This window comes from Solea solea, chromosome 3, assembly GCF_958295425.1.
Source record: "Solea solea chromosome 3, fSolSol10.1, whole genome shotgun sequence".
NCBI lineage: Eukaryota > Metazoa > Chordata > Actinopteri > Pleuronectiformes > Soleidae > Solea > Solea solea.
This window is the reverse complement of record NC_081136.1, coordinates 3,583,493-3,602,256: the sequence shown is the minus strand read 5'-3', so window position 1 is coordinate 3,602,256 and position 18,764 is coordinate 3,583,493. Positions and strand designations below refer to the sequence as shown.

General features: G+C 41.8%; 1 protein-coding gene across 4 annotated transcripts in view; it reads left to right on the top strand.

Moving 5' to 3' along the window:
- syt1a (synaptotagmin Ia) overlaps nucleotides 1-18,764 on the top strand; it is a 170,769-nt gene that overhangs the window by 67,570 nt on the left and 84,435 nt on the right. For 3 of the 4 annotated variants that reach the window (XM_058624067.1, XM_058624070.1, XM_058624066.1), the window contains exons 3-4: nucleotides 45-103; nucleotides 16,495-16,599. The gene's annotated coding sequence lies outside the window, so the exon portion shown is untranslated. The remainder of the gene's footprint in view (nucleotides 1-44; nucleotides 104-16,494; nucleotides 16,600-18,764) is intronic. The other variant, XM_058624069.1, reaches the window with a different exon arrangement.

Here is an 18,764-nt window from a genome sequence, read left to right as displayed (position 1 = left end):
AACCCATTTGGACAAATCTGGTCTTTCTGTTTCTTTTCCTTCAGACCTGAGTGTCCACTGGAGGAGGTAAAGAGTCACTGAAGGTGACATCGTTGACACAAAGGTGAGTCTCTGTTCCATTCACCAGTCAAAAAAACGCACAGCACCAAATATCTCTGACCTCATTGTATCCAGATCTCATTTATCATATTCCTATCGTTTATCGTCTTGTTGTTTTTGCCCCTATTTCTCCTCCGGCTGCGTCATTTATAAACCTATTTTATCACTGTTTGTTGCACATGAACTGTGGGTTTAGCCGGCAAACGCTGCGTAAATGTAATGAACCGTGAAATGTATTCATCATTGTCTTCTTTTGAGCTTTGGAGCAGCCGTCGCACCACCATGCATCTCATTGGATGAACCACAAAGTGATTATGAAAGCGGCAGCTTTTATGTTTTCATCAGAATACGCTCCTCTGATGCTACGTTTGATTGTTTTTGGACCTGACCTTTTGTACCCGGATAAAAAAAAAAATCCAGTCATGAGTGGAATTACTGTGTATGAACACTTTTAATTAAAGCTTTTTAATTTGATTGGGTTTTATGCCCTACACAAACCTCGCCGTGCACTTTAAACTCATAAAAACACATAGAGGCTGTAAAAACAGGAATAGAAATTTATTAAGAAGACTCCTTTTAATCTTCAAGGACAGTGTAGCGCGGAGGGCAGATTTACAGATTTACACCGGCTCTGAAAAGCGGCGAGCTGTCACTGTTCTTTCGCAAAGCGTTGCCGTCCGTGCGCGCGAGTCCACTGCGTACGGGTTGAATAATTCCTTATTGATTTTCGAGGCTTATCTCGCAGGGCAGTGGAATCAGAAGCGGTGACGTGCCGTACAGTACGTCCACCTGTCAGCGTGCCAGCGAGCCACGTTATCAGGGCGGGGGTGGGGGTGGGGGGGCTTAGCAAAGCAAGATGAATCATGTTCCGCTCAAGGAATCTCAGGCTGCATACTAAGTAACAGACGACTTCGTTCTTCGGTGTCGACATGAATATTAACATTTGAATGTGTTAAAGTGTGTGATTTGTAACAGTAAAGTGTTTTTATGTCTCTGTGTGGCAGCGACAGCCGCCGCGACGGCTGGAACATTTTGTCTTATTTTTGGGTTGACGGCCTTTTCAATGTCAGTGGGTAACGGAGCTCTTTCTCTCTCCCCCACACCAAAGTCCATGGAGAAAATATGTGTGTTAAGGCTCATGGGGGAGCTGCGGGTCTGCTGCCGCCACGTCTGAGAAGTTTGAGTCGCTTAAGTAAATCAGATCCAGGGATTTGGAAACACTGAAGTTATAAAATGGTTAAAGTGGTTTCTCTATGGGATTTGGTGCGGGGAGTGTACAGCAACGCACTTTATTTTCCAGGCTAGAGAGAGTTAGATTTTTCTCAGGCTTCTTCTCAGCACAAGGTGCACTGTCTTTCAAAAACCTTTAATCCTCAAAATAATCCTTCCAAATTAAAGCTCAAATCTTCACTTGTACTCGCTTAGGAGTGAGTAGCCAAAGGTCAAAGTCATAGTTTTTCATCTCTTGAGTCTGGAGGAAAACTTCTAGTTCTAAAGTTTTCCTACACTGTGATGACTCTGCTGTTTCTTTTATTTATTGGTTTATTTGGTTTTCTAAGATGATATAAATGTGCCACTGTTGGGGAATTTATAGTGTTACACGAGCAAAAACTGTCAAAAATAAAGGTAACAAATAATAAACATGCACTTTAATATCTAGGAATATACAAGATATAGAAAAAAATAGAATTGTATATTCAGAATAGACAGTGAGTAAACAGAATTTATAGAGCATGACCTTAATATTCACAGTGTGAACGTTGCAGAGGATTAAATATAGTAAATGTAGTAGAAGCTATTTTCTTTTACTGTTGTCTCTGGTCTGGAAGCAGAGAATAAAATCTACTGATGGAGAAATTAACACTTTTTACAATTTACAAACAAATGAGAAGAAAAGTAAGTTTTTAAGTTGAAGTTAAACACGATTAGCAAGTTTAAAACACAACGCAAACAGATTGATCCAATAAAGGTGTATCACACGTGTCAGAAATGTCATTTTAAGCGACTGTAAATGACAGTATTTCATATTTTTTACAGTGTAAAAGAAAATGTCTGTTTTTTGTGTAAAGCACATTTCATCAACGGAACTCATCATTTTAATCATCCTAAGCGTCAACAGTTGTTTTGTTATCGCAGAGTCTTTATCCGGGCGGACGTCGACAGACGAGTCTTGGCACGATCTGCATCTATTTGAATCCGATCACTTATTTAAACGGCAATGATTCTCGCTGCGCCCGCGTCAGAAGACGCCGTCCTCTTCACTTTTCACACTTCACACGCTAAAGTCTGCATTCAGGAGCCAGAGCTGGTTCAGGCAGGGTTCACTCTGGCCATTTACCCAGGCGTTAGGAGTGATTCTGGCCTTGTTAAATCCCCATTTCGCTCGGGCCTCCTCCAGGCGCGTGGCGGCGGTGGAAGACGAGAGCGGTCGTCCAATCTTTCATCCTTATTGTCGGTGACATATCCAAAGTGGCAGTAGTGCCGTCCGCCGCCGAGAGACGGGAGGAGAAAAAGTGAGGAGAGAACTCGTAGAGACTGTTTCTCCACTTCCTACTCGGGTCTCTATTTTCTTTTGCCGGAACAATGCAATTCACCGTCGGCCATTAGGGTCAATGCCTCTGTGCGCGTGGTTTATTCCACGTTCAGATCTTATAAACGGAGTGTGTTTGTCAGCTTTTTACACCTCTTTGTCTTCCTCCACTACAAGCTTCATTTTTACTAATCACACGCCTTTGTACAGTTTTTTGAGACAATTCCAATGCAAATGATCACAGTTTTTGTTTATTAATCAAGATGGAACTGTGTCGTGGAAGTCTTTGTGCCAGTTGATTGTGATTTTTACCTTGATTTTTATTTTCTTTTGGCGTGATTGGAGGCATCGTTTAATTTTTACATCCCCAAATTGACTAATTTGATGTTGGAGAGGATAATGCGGAGCCAGTTCGAATTTTTAAACACCAAATCAGCCATGATAGGGAAATTTTTTACAAACACAGAATATTTATTTTGTTCCAATGTTCAAGGATTTTTTTTATATATATATAAACTTAGTTGGGAATGCATAAACTGTATTAAGTCATTTATGTACATCTACATCTGTTGAGTCATGAGTATGAAATATAAATATAATAATTTCACTGCAGAAGAGACTAAATTGACTGATCAATTCAGTTCAGTTTTATTTGTATAGCGCCAAATCACAACGCATATTATCTCAAAGCTCTGTACATAGACAACATTATAGATGTATAGAGGAAACCCCAACAGTTCACACAATGAGCAGGCACTACACTCAAAGATGTGCGGCAATCTGCCTAGACAGGTTGAGGTGAAAGGAAAAATGGGGGCCAGAACAGAGGTAGATAGAAGATAGAGACCAGGAGCAGATATATAACAGTTGTGTCAAGTTATCAGTAAATGACTTCCGCATTTGGTTGTAGGGAAAATGCATATTTATCAGTTTTGGTTATCGGGTTTTGCACTGCCGATATCGCTCCGTTAGCAATTTCCATCGCCGTCTATTGCGTTTTTGTATCTGAACAACGTCAAAGTCGACACTTTACACTCTGGTGCTTTAAGTTAGTCTGTCAAGTGAACTGTTGGACAGTTTATAGGTGGATTTTGATGGTTCTGTGTAGCGCCACCATCAGGACTATTGCAGCAGAAGGAGATTGACATCGTACTGGACTCACAGGCAAAGTTTGGTCTTTTTTATGTTTGAAAATCTTTGTCTGAAGAATATTGATATACTCCACCAAAACAAAAGAGCCTCTCGATTATAAACAAATGATATAATAACATGCCGTCTGTGGGGCCTCCTTTCAGTGCTGCGCCCCTGGAATAATCCTCTTTACACACACCACTGAGAGCTTTCGTCACATGACGGCAGTGTGGTGATGGACGACCGTGAAGGTCACTGTCAAGGAGACTTCTGGGATTGGGGGGGGGTTGTGTGGGTGGGTTTTCTTGTCAGGTCTTGTGACTTCACACAGCCTACGCGACTGTCACGCGTCAGTGTATAATCTGTGTCTCACGGCTCGGATTAAGATCTCCTGTGTTGTAATTATTTAGCCTAATTCTGCCATGGTGATAGCATCACCGCCGTCAGGTGCTGCTGCTGCTGCAGGGGAAAGTAACGGCACCTGTTCTGTGTTTTGTCTATTGATCGATTGGCTTGTGGAGAGCTGCCAAACCGCCCCGGCTTTCCTTTGCTTCCAAAGAAAAGAAAAGGAAAGCGGGGGGAAAATTGAAGAAAAGGCCGAAAACAAAAGGCAACTTCCTGTTTTTTGTTGTTGTTGTTTTTGGGTTTTTTTTACACCTGATGTTCAATAACAACATCAATCACTCTCAGAAGTCCCCAGACACAAAGCTGCTTTACTCCCCCCTCCCACACACACACAGGTGCACGACAGACCTGACAGAGGCAATTCAGCCTAATGAACGGTTGTGCAGCCGTGTACTGTACTGTAAAAGGAATCACCCGTCTGTAATCTGCCGCTGTACATCCACCTAAGTGCCTTTTTTGTCAGCGGTAATTTGTCTCGATGTCTCTTTAAAAGACGTTTTTCATGTGCGGGTATTAAAAGTGACACCGGAAAATGCTGCAATAAAACGCCATAATGCTAAGTCATATACTCATCTAATAGTTTAGTTCAAATAGTAATAGTTTAGTAGTCATATTTTGATCATTTTTGATTTGTGTGGATAAGATTTCTAACACAAAATGAATGTGAATATTTGAAGGATAAACGTGTACATTTAACTGTAAAATATGTATTATTATCATTATTATTACCGTAATATTATAATATATAGAATGTATTTCATTAGATACAAACTGCATCTTTATTACATTATGTTAATGGATATTCTTCTCAAAATAAGCCAATAATTCTACATGGAAATAGTTGTTTTTAAGCGCCTAAGACTTAAAAAAGTAAGGGACAGTCTTTTTTCCTCTTAGAGTTACTTGAACTTGTACTAAATCTCAACGTTACGCTACTTTTTTTTAGCTAAATTACTTAAATTAGCTATTTTAGCCATAATTCAAGCATGCAGGTTTTGCAGTTTTATTTGTGTAATCTTTTTATTTTGTGCTTCGATATGGTTTGCTTATATTTGCCTTCATCCAACTCATTTCAATCAACCTTGTGTAATTATGTCAGTCAGATTTGTCTTTTTTTGTCATTATACACAACGTACAATGAAATTATGCGGCGTGCAAACAGGGCAATCTAAAGATATCGTACTAAAACTTCACTAAAACTAGGTACAAGGATAAAAATATACCTATAAATATTAATATTTAAGTCAATTTATGTCCGGTCATGGCAGACGGACTGTGCTGTAGAATCTTGGTCTGTGTGTGGGAGTCAGAGTGTGTATCATGTACAGTACAGTATGTGATTCTGGGATGTTTTCATGCTGTTGCAGCTTATGGGTTTGTAGAATAAATTAATAAGAAGCAGCATTTGAGAAGAAGAAAAAAACGCTTACAGAATTTAGAAATAGCTTATTTTTTTGTTACACAAACCCTGAACTTTACTGGCACCGTAATGGGGTTTTTATTTACAAGAGGGTGAACGACACGTTAAGTGGATTATGACGTACAGTGTTTTGAGCCTGTGTTGCGTGTTTTTAACAGTTTTCAGAGCAAATTATACCACAGGTACTGACTGTGCTTTTTTCAAATAAAAACATAAGTAAGTTTTAGCTTTGTCCAGGAGTTTTAATCTACCCATCTATCTACGGCTTTACATTTCAGAATGTTTTGTTGGATGAAAAGAGAATTTGTTGACTTACTATTTTGTGTGGATTTCATTTGTCGTGAACATACATGTTCCTGTATGTAAATTTGAGCTGTTCAGTCGTATATTTGTGACTTTTCTTCTCTCCCTCTCTCTCTCTCTCTCTGCAAATCCACTGATCTTTAACCTCGGCTCTCAGTCTCACTCGACCGCTAATCCACTCCCTGAGTCACAACTGTCCTTGATAGAAGAAATAGGAAGTTTGCTTTATGTGTAGAAATCTGTAGACAGAGACTGAGTCTTAGTCTAGTTTTGGTTAAAATCTAGTTTTGCGAGGGTCTGTTAACCCCTTTCACGTTGTCATGGGTCTACTTCTATCCTCATTCTTACCTTTCGCTGTTGTTGTTTCTTGTTGGGAACGACAGTAACTGAGCAACTACAGAGGAGAGGTTTAGTTTCTATTTTACACCTTAACCCTTAGAACACAGAGCATTTAGGCTGCTTTTGTGCATTACTATGTTAAATCGTATATACAGAGGCTATAAGAATGTGCAATATAATGTCTTATGTCCTTATTTTTTTCCATTTTAACCAACTATATAAACACACCTGTGCAAAAAGTACTCAAAGTTTTAAGTTTTAAAGTTTGCTTGACTTGTCCTTATGAACAAAAATACAATAAAAATGGTCCATTGTGTTGCTTCTGCACAATTAACACTGCTCTAACACCGTTTTCTAGTGAAATTTGTGGATGCCATGCAGGGTATGGTTTTGTGTCCTAGTGTTTGAATGGATATGACAGGTCAGTGTGAATGGAAGGGTGAGTGAATGGGTAAATGGCAAAAAAAAAAACTGTCGTATAAAGCAGCTTTGGGTGGTTATCAAAACTAGAAAAGCGCCATATAAATAAATAAGACATCACATATCTTGAACATAGGACCACAAGAAGAAAGTCACTTTAAAATGTAAAAAACAATAATGAGTTTGTTCATTGAGTCGGGCTGTTTGCTATAATGACAGATATTCACATGGTTGACTCTCATTGACCTTGGTGGCTGTGTGTGTGTGTGTGTGTGTGTGTGTGTGGGTGGCTGGGCAGTAACTTGGGTTGCTAAGGTGATTTAATTACCGGCCCCTCCACGGACGAGGGTAATTACTGCTCTCTAAATCCACACTAATCCTCCTCCTGAGTCCCCAACACAGACTCGACCCGGGGCGTGCTGACTCTTCAGTCCTGCTTCAGAAAAACACAACAAAAGACACACTTCTTACTGTCTGTGAGCTGTGGACTCTCCGTACTGTACCGTGTGCGTCTCTGAGTCCACAGAGCTCCAGTCGTGAGTCCCAGTGAATTCCTCTCACGTTGCTCTCTTCACACACACATGTTTGAGTCAAGGGGACCGTCGGGTCAAAAAGGGGCCACTCATCTCTCCGTATGACTGTCATAATTATCACTGCTGGGATGAACAGGCTGTGACCTGTGCGAGCGGCGGTGACTGGTGACTGTGGCGAGAGGAGATGGAGAGGAAGACGAAGGTGACTGAGCATGTTAATCAGACTTCCTGCGAAAAATAGAAGCGGAGTCAAGAGAACTCTCAGATCTTCTGCCGCTGTGTTTACCTTTAAGCGCCATCTGTATAAACAGCGACGTGGGATCAAACTGTAGCCGGGGTTCCCACACCCTTGGTTGACACCATATTCAAGTACTTTTCAAGGGCTTTCCAGGACCAATTCCCCTCAAATCCAAGAGCCAAATGTGCCGACATCTTTTGCTCTCTCTTTGCTTAACTTTACTCGCTCATTGTTCTGCACGGAATCAGTCAGAGAGGGAGAGTGTCCACAACACCGCGAGTAATTACGACTCGACGTTTGTCCTTGCTGTTAGGCCTAGTCTACGTACGTCAAGTAACGAAACAGTAGGTGGCGTCGTAACAAGCAAGGGAGACATTTACCTAAATATCAACTTAAATCCAAGCGCTTTCATTTCATTCACCCATATCACACTTTAGGGTGGTTTTCAAAGACTTTCAAGGATTTCATGGACCCGTGGCAACCCTGTGTTACTGTTCATCTACATTGTTTATGGTATGCACTACATATGACGCCTCACCAAGGAAACATCACCAGAGAAAGATGGTTCCTGCTTTATTATTCCTTTAACGTCAATGCACTCGCGTTCACTAGTAAAAAATACCATATCTTGACCCTCCGGACACGCATGACAGAAGGGGGCAACGCTGTCCGATATTGTGGATCGGCTGCATCAGCTGGGGGCCACACAGAGCTATAGTGGCTAGAATGTTTGCCTCACAGCAAGAAGGTCAACAGTTTGACCAAGGGCCTTTCTTTGTGGGGTTTTCATGTCCTTCCCGCGTGGTTTTTGGGTCTCTTCACATACTCCGGCCTTTTTTTGGCCCAAGCAGCCGACAGACAATGTTAGGTGACTAGATGTTGAACAGTATGGAAGACTAAGCTGCAACAGTTGGTTTTTGACAAAAACTTAAAAAAATTAGTCCTTTGTGATGTTTCTGGACAAAGTTGCATGTGTTTATAGCAGCTAACATGTTCACTGTGTATGTTTCAATGCTTGTTTTGCCTTTTTCTGCTCCAACAGCCCAGATTTCAGAGCCTATAGCATCACCTTTAATGCGACACAGGGAAACTTCACACTGTCCTGAAACTGAAAATATAATTTACAGTCACATAGACACAAAATCTCCTTAAAAACTTAAATCTTAAAAACGTGAGCGTTTGCAGTATTTGTATTTCATATGAATCCACACTTGACTCATGGTCATGTCAAAACCCAGTGGAGATAAAAATGGAAAGAACATCCAGATCCTCGGGCGTCTTCTGCTCCTCCTGTAACCTCAGACGCCAGACGAACATCTGTGTGACATCAGTGGCTTTGGCAAGTGTTTGTGACCCGAGCAGGTGTTCACCGTGTAGCCGTGTGTGTGTGTGAACACGTGTGGGTGGGAGTTTGTGTACTGTACAGTACGAGCAGCGCGTATGTGATGCAGAGAGGCCGGCTGGTGGTGAAAGCAGCACCTGTATGTATTGAAAAGAGTTCCTCTCTGAATAGCTCCATATTTGAACAGCCACTTATCCGCTGATAAAGCTGTAAGTGATTCGTGGCAGCTTCCTGCCTGCGGTGGAGAGAGAAAGAGAGAGAGAGAGAGAGAGAATCAGAAAAAGAGAGGGGGATTAAATGGGAGCATCAGCTGTAATTAGGGCTGCTTCCCTCCATTTGGAAGTACACGTCTCGGTCTCGGAGAGAATTAGCTGGACTCTGTGGGCGGGTCGAGGCAATACAACATGAATGCAATCATGATTAAAAAAAAGAAAGAAGTGAGATTTAGCCAATGAGTGTAATTTTCACAAAGAGATGGGGTTTAGAGCTCTGGGCGTCATGTGACTCAGTTTGTGTTGCTGCAGCAAGAATGTGCGTTACCAGCGGCAGTTTGAAGCCGTCAGACTTCACTGCACACCTTAAATCCATGGAGATCCACCGATATATCGCAAAGTTCAACAGCTTGACTAAATCTGATCCTTTTCATGAGTTTGGAGACAGCCGGAGAGGACGTTATTCCACTATCCCTCCTGATTAACTTCATCTTACTCCAGAGAGTCACTGAAGGTTTACAAGAGTCTGGAGGGAAAGGAATGGACGCGATCTTTACTGGCTAAAGATACGTAGCATTGTTGTCCGTGGAAGGGTATGTGTCAGGTCAGCATAACGTAGCATGACATTAGCATCAGGAACTGGCAGTGTAATGTAAATAATTAGTGTGTTAACATTTCTAGCTCTTGGTAAATCTAGTCTGTATCAGTGATTTACCAAATGATGTGTTGTCTAGTTTATATACAATAGGTGGACAGTGTAGTTTCCCACCAGAGGGCGCTACTTTGGTTGTGTGACGTCAGCTACTGAAGCTCTATCGGTCAAAGTTGTCTATCCAAGGTTGTAAGAAGAGAACAGGCTCATCTTCATTGATATTCATGAAGTTTAAAGGTTAGTTGAAAATCGTTGATCAATAATGACAAAATGAGTTGCGTACCCCAGCTTTAACCTTGACTCAGATATCGTGCGTTAGTGTTGGTGCTTTATATAAGCCAGTGTTTGACAGAGTCTTTCACTAATCAAATGACATACAGTAAGTGTTTCCCCACTGCAAATGTGATTTGACAACGGCGTCAACAATGTTGACGTTTATTGCAGGGTTGCTGTTGTGACTGACAGACTTTAGAAACGTTAAGTTTGACATTACCACACATAAATGGATATTAGCTTTCACCTTGTTTATCCCCAGCCAGCAGGTCCACGTGGGCCCCAGAAGGGTTACAGTATATTCAGGCTGACAATATGGGTTTGTCCATGGTTTCCATGTTACTGAAACCATGTGGACCTTCAAACCCATGCCCGTTTGTACCCATGTAGCCTGAACAGGGTACTCTAATCTCCTCAGCCTCATCCTCTAATTCCCTCAGTATCATCCTGTCACCTCCTCATTCTCATCCTCTCACCTAAATATAAAGACACACTCATTACTTCACAATTATTGAGCAACATGAGCTTATTGTTCGAATGTTAGAACTGAATTTGAATTTCAATCTACAAGTGTTAAAGCTTAATTTCATTCTTTATGAAAGGAGAAAAGAGAAAATTCTCTTTCGACTTCACAGTTTTGTCTGAATGTAATGAAGATAATAAAAGCTTCTTCGTCTCTTCACCGTGGCTGAATAAGAGCAGTGACACGTCGTGTCCGAGGTGACCATTCAGATGCTCCTGACATTTGAGATATTGTCCTCTTTGTCCGTCCGTCTCTTCTTATTCCATCACCTCTTTTACTTCCAAAGGCCATTTTTGTCCTTTTCAATCCTCTTTGACCCAGATGATCTCCCTCTCTCTCCTCTTCCAATTTATTTCCCCTCTCTTTCATTCAGATTCTTCATAATGTCCCTCTATTCTTCTCCAAATGAAGAGGATGAAAGTCAAAGTGTGGACCTTGTGTTTGTTTTGTTCGGTAGATGCTGTTGAACCCCACGAGGTTTTGATAACGCTGGTTTAAATAGGCTTTTTAGTCATTATGTGCATTTTCAGAGTAAGGTATTATTGAACTAAATACAAGTCTACTTAAGTCAATTATGGGCTGATATCTCTGCTCTCTACAGCTCTGAGAGCCACTGGTTAGATTTTTTTTAACCTTTTTTCTTTTTTCTCTTTATTATTTGTCCCTGTACTTTTTGGTCGTGAATTATTTTGGTGACAGCCATGGCTGAAAGCTTAATGTTGTGACTGCCGCATTTCTCATCCTCACATCTCCTTCAGTCTCATCCTTTCATCTCCTCAGCCTCATCCTCTTCTCTCTTCAGTCTCATCCTCTCATCTCCTCTGTCATATCCTCATATCTCCTTAGTGTCATCCTCTTCTCCCTTCATTTCTGGTGGTAAAAGGTTCAAATCGACTGTGAAAACATTTTTGGTCTTGTGAATACATTATTCAAATCTGGCACAAAATTCAACTTGATTCAATGATTAAAATCGCGACTTAAGTCTCTTTTGTTTTAAATACCTCGTAAGTCATCAACAAATTCTCATGCCACGTAACTTGGACAAAAAACAAAACAAAAGAGGCTGAAACTGTTGTTTAGCTGAATAATCAGATGGGAATTCTGAGTCAGCAACTTCCAACTGTTGTTTTCCTCTTTCAGACATTTGTCTCTTGCACATTTCAGTGGATTTAGTCATAAATAAACAGTACTGTCGTTCAGAACATTCATTATTTTCCTAGAATTTTGAATATTATTTTCCTTTTTTTTTTTGTTACTGCGTCCGCACACTCATGAACTGACCTCTGTTTCTATCACACATTCACAGCAGATGTTCTAACAGTGTGACGCAAGACCCACAATTCTACACAGCAGAAATTGGGATGATGTACACAGCAGAAATTGTTTTTTTCTCCCACCTTCAGTCGAGTTTCATCAGCAGCACAGTTTTGCACATGCAACCTCACAGACGTCCACAGAGGAAGATAATCTCACAGCAAAGCAACTCAAAGAAACATGTGGACTTTAGAGAGCGTTTTCTCTCTCCTTCCGCTCAGAGAAATGGTTTTTGGGTTGAACCATTACTCTCCAGCCCGTAGATGTTTGTGTATGTGAGATAAGCTTAGAGGTGAGCAATTTTCCGGCCTCCAGCTGTGACCGGACACGGCCTCCCGTCACGCTGGGATGCGACGGTGTCCGGACAAACGACTCATATTCGCTCCCGTAGAAAGGGCTCAACAAGGATGCGCCTCTTGCCTCTCGCTCATTAGGGTCGAAACCGTGACACTGCTGCACCACAAATGTGTGCCGGCCCACATCACATTGATCCGTGCACACACATAAACACACACGGGGTGAGTGAAGCTTATGTACACGCTGTGCGGTGTCCAGGCTGTTAGCTGTTAATCATTAACACTGTTTCCTTGTTTGCTTTTCCTCAGTCTTTTCTCTACGGTGTACGTACGTCTCCGTGTGCTTGTGTCAACAGCACCGTTGTAGTGTGGCCCGTGTGACTTATTTACAAGCTGGGTCTCTTCATAGACTGACTAGCGATCAGTCACCTAAAAGAATCTGGGTGGGGTTACACTAATAAGTCAGTATTTAGTTATTACTAATCCACTACTAAAGCCTTAGGATATACTAACTAGCTTGCAGCTAACTTGCAGCTCATAGCTTGCTCATACTCGGCAAGTAAATTCAAAATAATGAGTTAGTTAAAGTGTTTTAATCATGGTAACACGGTACCAAGTTTGGAACGGACAGTCCCTCGGTCAGGCTTGCGTTTCAACTGAGAACAGTCCCTTTAGTTTGTAGACGGGGTGTTTGGGGGTGCGCAGACACAAACGGACAACAACAGAGGACGTCCAGCAGCTCGTCACTACAAGACGTCAAGCTTTGTTTGAGAATAGACTGCAGGTGTTGAAGAAACACAGGACACGTTTCTGTCGGCCAATAGGCCTGACTGTCGTGAGTCCAGCTCAGCGGTCAGCGACCTTTTTGAGCCCAAGATTCCCGACCTCACCCCTGAACAACGGCAAGCTCTACACTACCTAAGAACCAAAATAGTTCCAGGAACATTAACGTTTGCAAACATTCCTGTTCAATTTGGGATGGAAAGTCCCAAAGATTGTTGGGTTGGTGACTCCTGGTCTAATTCCACCCATACTGTACCGTTACCATTACTCTGGTACCCCAAGGGAAGGGTACCGGAAAATGGAACCGTTGGGGCTGGTTATTTTAGTACTGTTCCGAATGGAAATGGCATCAAATTCGTACAGTACCGTACCAGACTTTTGTACGACATTCTGTAGGGACCTAGTAGTAGAGTATCGCAATGAAATACAAACTTGAATAGAGTGACGGCAGAGTCTGAATGGGACAAGTAAGCAAGTTTGTGATTTTGATTATTTGGTCACGTCCAAAAATCGTCCTCAGCTAAAGAGCAGGTTCTGTCTCTCTGCTGCAGAGTTTCCTCCTCCTGTAGTGACATCATCCTCTCGAAACGCTGGTAGATGCTCGACCACCAATGGGATGATACGTAATTGGGAGTAAAAGTGGTGCAACCCATTTAAATGTAGGACACTTAACACTTAAGTGTTAGTAAACACTTGAGTGATAGGTGGTTCAAGATTGGCTCCACGTTGACAATGAATATTATGTGGCGTATAAAATATTTCAACATGAACATCTGATGTAAATGTTATAAAATCTTGTGGAAAATTGCACCCTTAATTACAGTTTGTTGTTGTGTGCAGACTTCCTTTTCGAGTGTAAGTGTCCGCGCGCCTCGTCATTAATCCGCAGACAAAACAAACGGCAACAAACACTTTGAAGGTAAATTCAAGGATTTCCTGGGGAGAGCGTTGATTGGACGACAAAGTGACCCAGAAAGGAAAGTGCAGTTTGTCTGGAGAGACGCAGAGGACAAACATCAAGGACCGGAAGAACTCACAAATCTACCTTAAAAACAAGCACTTTTTTATGTTTTTTCCTGTGAAGTGTTCAAAAAAGCAGTGATAAATGTTAGTTTGTAAGGTCCTAGATAGTAGTTAGGAATATTCTGCTTGCTCTTTTGCAGCCTCTTTGTTATATTCATATACTTATATATTTATATATTCTCTGCCTGAAATCACAGACCTAAAGTTATTAAAAAGTTATGACGCCATTGGGAGAAATTTAATTTAAAAGTGAAGAGAACTTAAAGTGAATATTTCTGAGGCAAATTAAATCGGGCAAGCGCACAGTTGTCAGGTCCCAAGCCGGTTATTGATTTTGATAATAACGATTCACTGCTGCACAGTTAAAATTCACAGACCTAGACTCTCATCACAATTTATTGAGCTCCCACTTTTACTTTCAAGTTAGTAATAATCATGTCCCTTTTGTGTATGATTGTCTTTAAAGGACGTGTTTCCTTGTCCAGGAAAATATTTTCACTCACCCAAACAATACAGGTTCACCCGTGTAATCTTGCTTAAATTATTGCACTTCTTGTTTAACCATATTTAAAGCAAAACTAAACCCCTTCTCTTCTGAAGGTAACTCCGCCCCATTACCTGATGAAAAATCCCAAGAAGTGGCCTGAGAGCTCCTGAGGGGCGGGGCCTAGTCGTGAAATGTGACACCGAGTTGCAGCTTTTTAACGAGGTTCTGGAGACAAGGCCAATGGCAAAATTTGAATGCAGTAGCTGGTGTTTGACCAGAGAGAGCAGTAGATATGCTAATTTTTAACACAGATTTATACTTGGATCAGCAAACATTACTAGATACACATTAACACTGGTTTACACCGGGAAATAAGTGATTTAGGGGTTACGTTCTGCTTTAAGTTTGTACAGCACAGCGCCTGTTTTCTTAGTATATGCTTTATAAATGCCCTTGACCTTGACTTTGACCTTGTCATCTTTACCGTCATAAGCAAAAAGCTGCGTTATCAAAATATTTACTTGTTTGTAGCAGCGTGTTTTCTTTTGTCAAAAACAATTCTGGATTTAAGTGCAATCTTTGCGCTACAAAGATAGGTACATTTTAAAGCTGTTTTTCTTGTCAGTTTCTTTGGTTGTAGACGGAATTTTGTCTTGATTTGGCTTGAGTCAAGACACTTTTGTTAATGTATCCCAACATCACAAACACACATCTCTCACACACAACAGTCTAACATGGAAGAGCCTGTATGTTGTCATTAGGGCTTCACATCAGGCCGTTTGTTGTTGGAAACAGGATCTTCTCGTGGCTGAAAACCAAACCTGACTTTAGGCCTAAATGGTCCTAATCTCATGTCCATTAAGAAGAGGATCACACACACACACACACACTAGGCCTCACTCCATCCATTCTAACGCTCATCAGAGACAAGATTGCTTGGCAGATTTTTTTTTTGTTGCTTCTGTTCGCCCTCTGCCTTTGCATCTGCTGCCCCCTCCCTGCAGGGAGAGAGCACAGAGCCACATCTGGTCAAGGCTGGGGGTTGGGAGGCGGCGGGGCAGGGCAGGGTGGGGGTGGCGGACATTAGCATACACTTACTCTGGGAATGCCCTTGACCGTAGCGGTCTGAAGAATGCGACGTGAGTAGCATGGAATGCACCTGTGGGAGCTGAGGAGAGATGGGTTTAGACGGAGTATATCTATATCTATCATATGGTATCGTATTGTATCATATCATGCTGTAGAGATATCATACTGTACCATATTGTACCACATGTTATCATATCCTACCACATGTTATCGTATAGTATCGTATCGCATTGTATGGTATCATACTGTATCGTGACGTGTCGTGTTGTGTTGTGCCGTGTCGTATCGTTTTGTATCGTATTGTATTGTACTGTATCGTATTGTACTGTATCGTATTGCATCGTATCGTAGCGTACCGTATCATATCATACTGTATGGTATCGTGTTGTATCATACTGTATCATAGCGTACCATATCATACTGTATCGTATCATAATTATTGTTTGTATCATATCAAATTATTTGTATCATATCATAAATATTATATCGTATTGTATCAGAAATGCCAATTTTTACCTGACTAGATGTTCAGTCAAGTAATTTGAGTTTAAGAGCCCTGATCTAAAGTTCTCTGACTTTATTTTATTTATTTATATATATATTTTTTTTCTCAATATACCCCAACATAAATAAATAAATGAATGAATTAACTACACGCCCAGAATAAGTTTGTGGACGAGGTGTGCAAAGCCTCCAATTGATTATTTGTTTTCCTGGAGCAGAAGGTGTGAGTGGGTGGAGAAAATGTCAGAAAATAGTGAGCGGAGAGATGGAGAGGATGTGTCTGACAGAAGAAGAGCAAGCGAGTGAGGGAGGGATGGAGAGAGAGAGAGGTGGAGATGTGCTGGGGGGAGGGGGCTGGAGTAGGTGGGCGGGAAGAGTAAGAGAGAGAGAGAGGAGGAGAGAGGGGGGGTAGTGAGCTGTTGGCTCGCTGGAGCTGTTGACTCTGTTTGAGAGTGTGATCGTGAGCGCTTCTCCAGCCGTCGTGTGAAAATAAAAAGGAGGACGTTCCCTTTTTTTGAACCTTTTGTCTCTCTTTCACTCTCTCTCTGTCTTTTTTATTTTTTTGCCCTTCTTCTCAGAGACCAAGCGCCGTCTGTGAAAGGAAGCAGAACTTGTCCTGAAAAACCCATCTTATTCCTGGGGATTGTGAAGAGGATCCAGGGAGGAAGCCAGCGTGCTGCCAGGTAAGAGAACAAACGACAAAAGAAAAGAAAACAACATCATCGTCATGAGAGGATGGCAGTGAAGTGTGTGAAGACGGTGTTAACACAGAGGAATGTGACGAGTGTTTGTGCTTTTGAAAATAATACATGTGATGCCTCCCTGAAATGGAGGGAACACAGCGCTTTTGATGTATGCACATGAGTGTGGACACTACACTCTGTGTTTGTGACTGGAGGAGTCACGTCGTGAGGAGGAGGAGGAGGAGGAGGAGGAGGAGGAGTAGGAGGAGGAGTAGGAGTATCTTTTTGACAGCAGCTCCTCCAGGATGAGAGATGTCAGAGGTTGTCAAAGGTTGTCAGATTTACCATGACATGAGTGACTTAAGTGGAAAAGAAAATGTGATGACAAGAGTGGATTTCATTGTCTTACTTTCTTGTTTTTACAGCTGTCTCGTCTTTGTGGCTTTTGAGATTTTCAGAGTTTCTACACATATAATATAATCCATTCTTCTGAGGTGTCATTGCCACTCGCGTTTCACTGTTCCTAGAAAACTGAAAATATAAGTTGGAGGTGTTTTCAGTTGCTATTGCCGATGTTTTTGGACGATATTTTTGGTCAGTCTCTCCGGGATCATCTCACACAGCCCTCCGTGGTGAGCAGGTGCCACTTTCATCATGCAACATCCCAAAATTAGTCCTTTAGCAGTTCCGCAGGGGAAATTCCTTCCCTGCGTTTAACCCAGAACAACTCCCAGAGAGCAATGGGGGTTGGGTACCTTGCTCAGGGGTGACCCAGCCCTTTTTTGACCTGGTGGGGACTCAAACTGGCAACCCTCCAGTTGCAAGTCAAGTTCCCTTTCCACTTGGCCATGGGCTGACCTTCTGACCTTCTGAATGAGCTTGTCTTACAAGCCCATGAGGAGAGGGTTTTCTTCTTTACTGGATCCCACTTTCACGCTGGTTGTTAGCGTTGTCGTTACGCTTTAGCTAGGCTAAAAAAAAAAGGCGCGCAACGAGTGTGGCTAATTAGCAAGCTAAAGGAGAAACGAGGGTTCTCATCAGAGGAGTCGGCGGGTTTTCTCATTGGCCTGTGTGTTGAGGTTTCTTCAGGTTGGTCCGATATTAATATTTAAACATTGAGCAACAGTTGGGCGACGTGGTGGTTTGGAATCCTGGTTTCTCCCCGTGTTTGCGTGAGGGATTTCTCCGGGTTCTCCAGCTTCCTCCCACAGGTCAGATTTGGGATTAGCCTAATCAGACGTTCTATCTGGACTGACAGTAGATCTGAATGTGAGAGTTAATGGTTGTGTCTCTATGTTGACCCTGTGATGGACCAGTGACCTGTCCAGGCTTTGACCCCACGTCTTGACCTATGTCACCTGGGATTCGGTGTCCCGACAGGTTAGCAAAAAATAATCTTTGTTGTATAAACGGTTGGTCGAAAAAATTAAGTTTGATTGACTTCTATCATCAGCATCTATCAGGTTTTAATCACTTGATGCTGATTATTAAACATGTCAAAAGAAATTGGCCTCTAGATTTAGTGCTTTGTTATAGATTTCAAACCAAATGGAACATTAATACATGAGATACTATCAAAAATGTGAACTATAATGCTCTGATTCAAGGAGAGGATGCGATCTACAGGTCCAAAACGACAAATTATTTTGTTTAAATCACTCTACGTCTTACGTTTTACCAGACTCCTGTTTATGTGTTTATGTGTGGGACCTGAGCTGCTCCAAACACACAGTTTTTCAGTATTTTCAGCCGTATTCAGCCTCTGTGTCAATAATACGTCCTCACTGGCCTCTTGCCTTTGGCCGTCATTTAAGGAGAAGTTGTGCTCTAATCCAATCACGGGCCTCTGCCTTCGCTGCTGTTTGTCATTTCCCCCTTTTGTCATCCCTTATCTCTCTGTCCTCATTATCCCGGAATCAAGTGAAATTAACCACTCAATCTCTCTCTCTCTCTCTCTCTCTCTCTCTCTCTCTGTTCCATACTGTCCCTAACGTGTGCACGCTAAATTACAGTTAGATGAAAACAAAGGCAAACTCTGTCAGTATATACTGTATATTTTTTAAAAGGCAGAAAACACGCGTAGCTTCACTCTATTCACACACACACACACAAAAAAATCCAATTCAGGACTCCACTTGGCATTTAGACTCCCCAGATCCTTTATT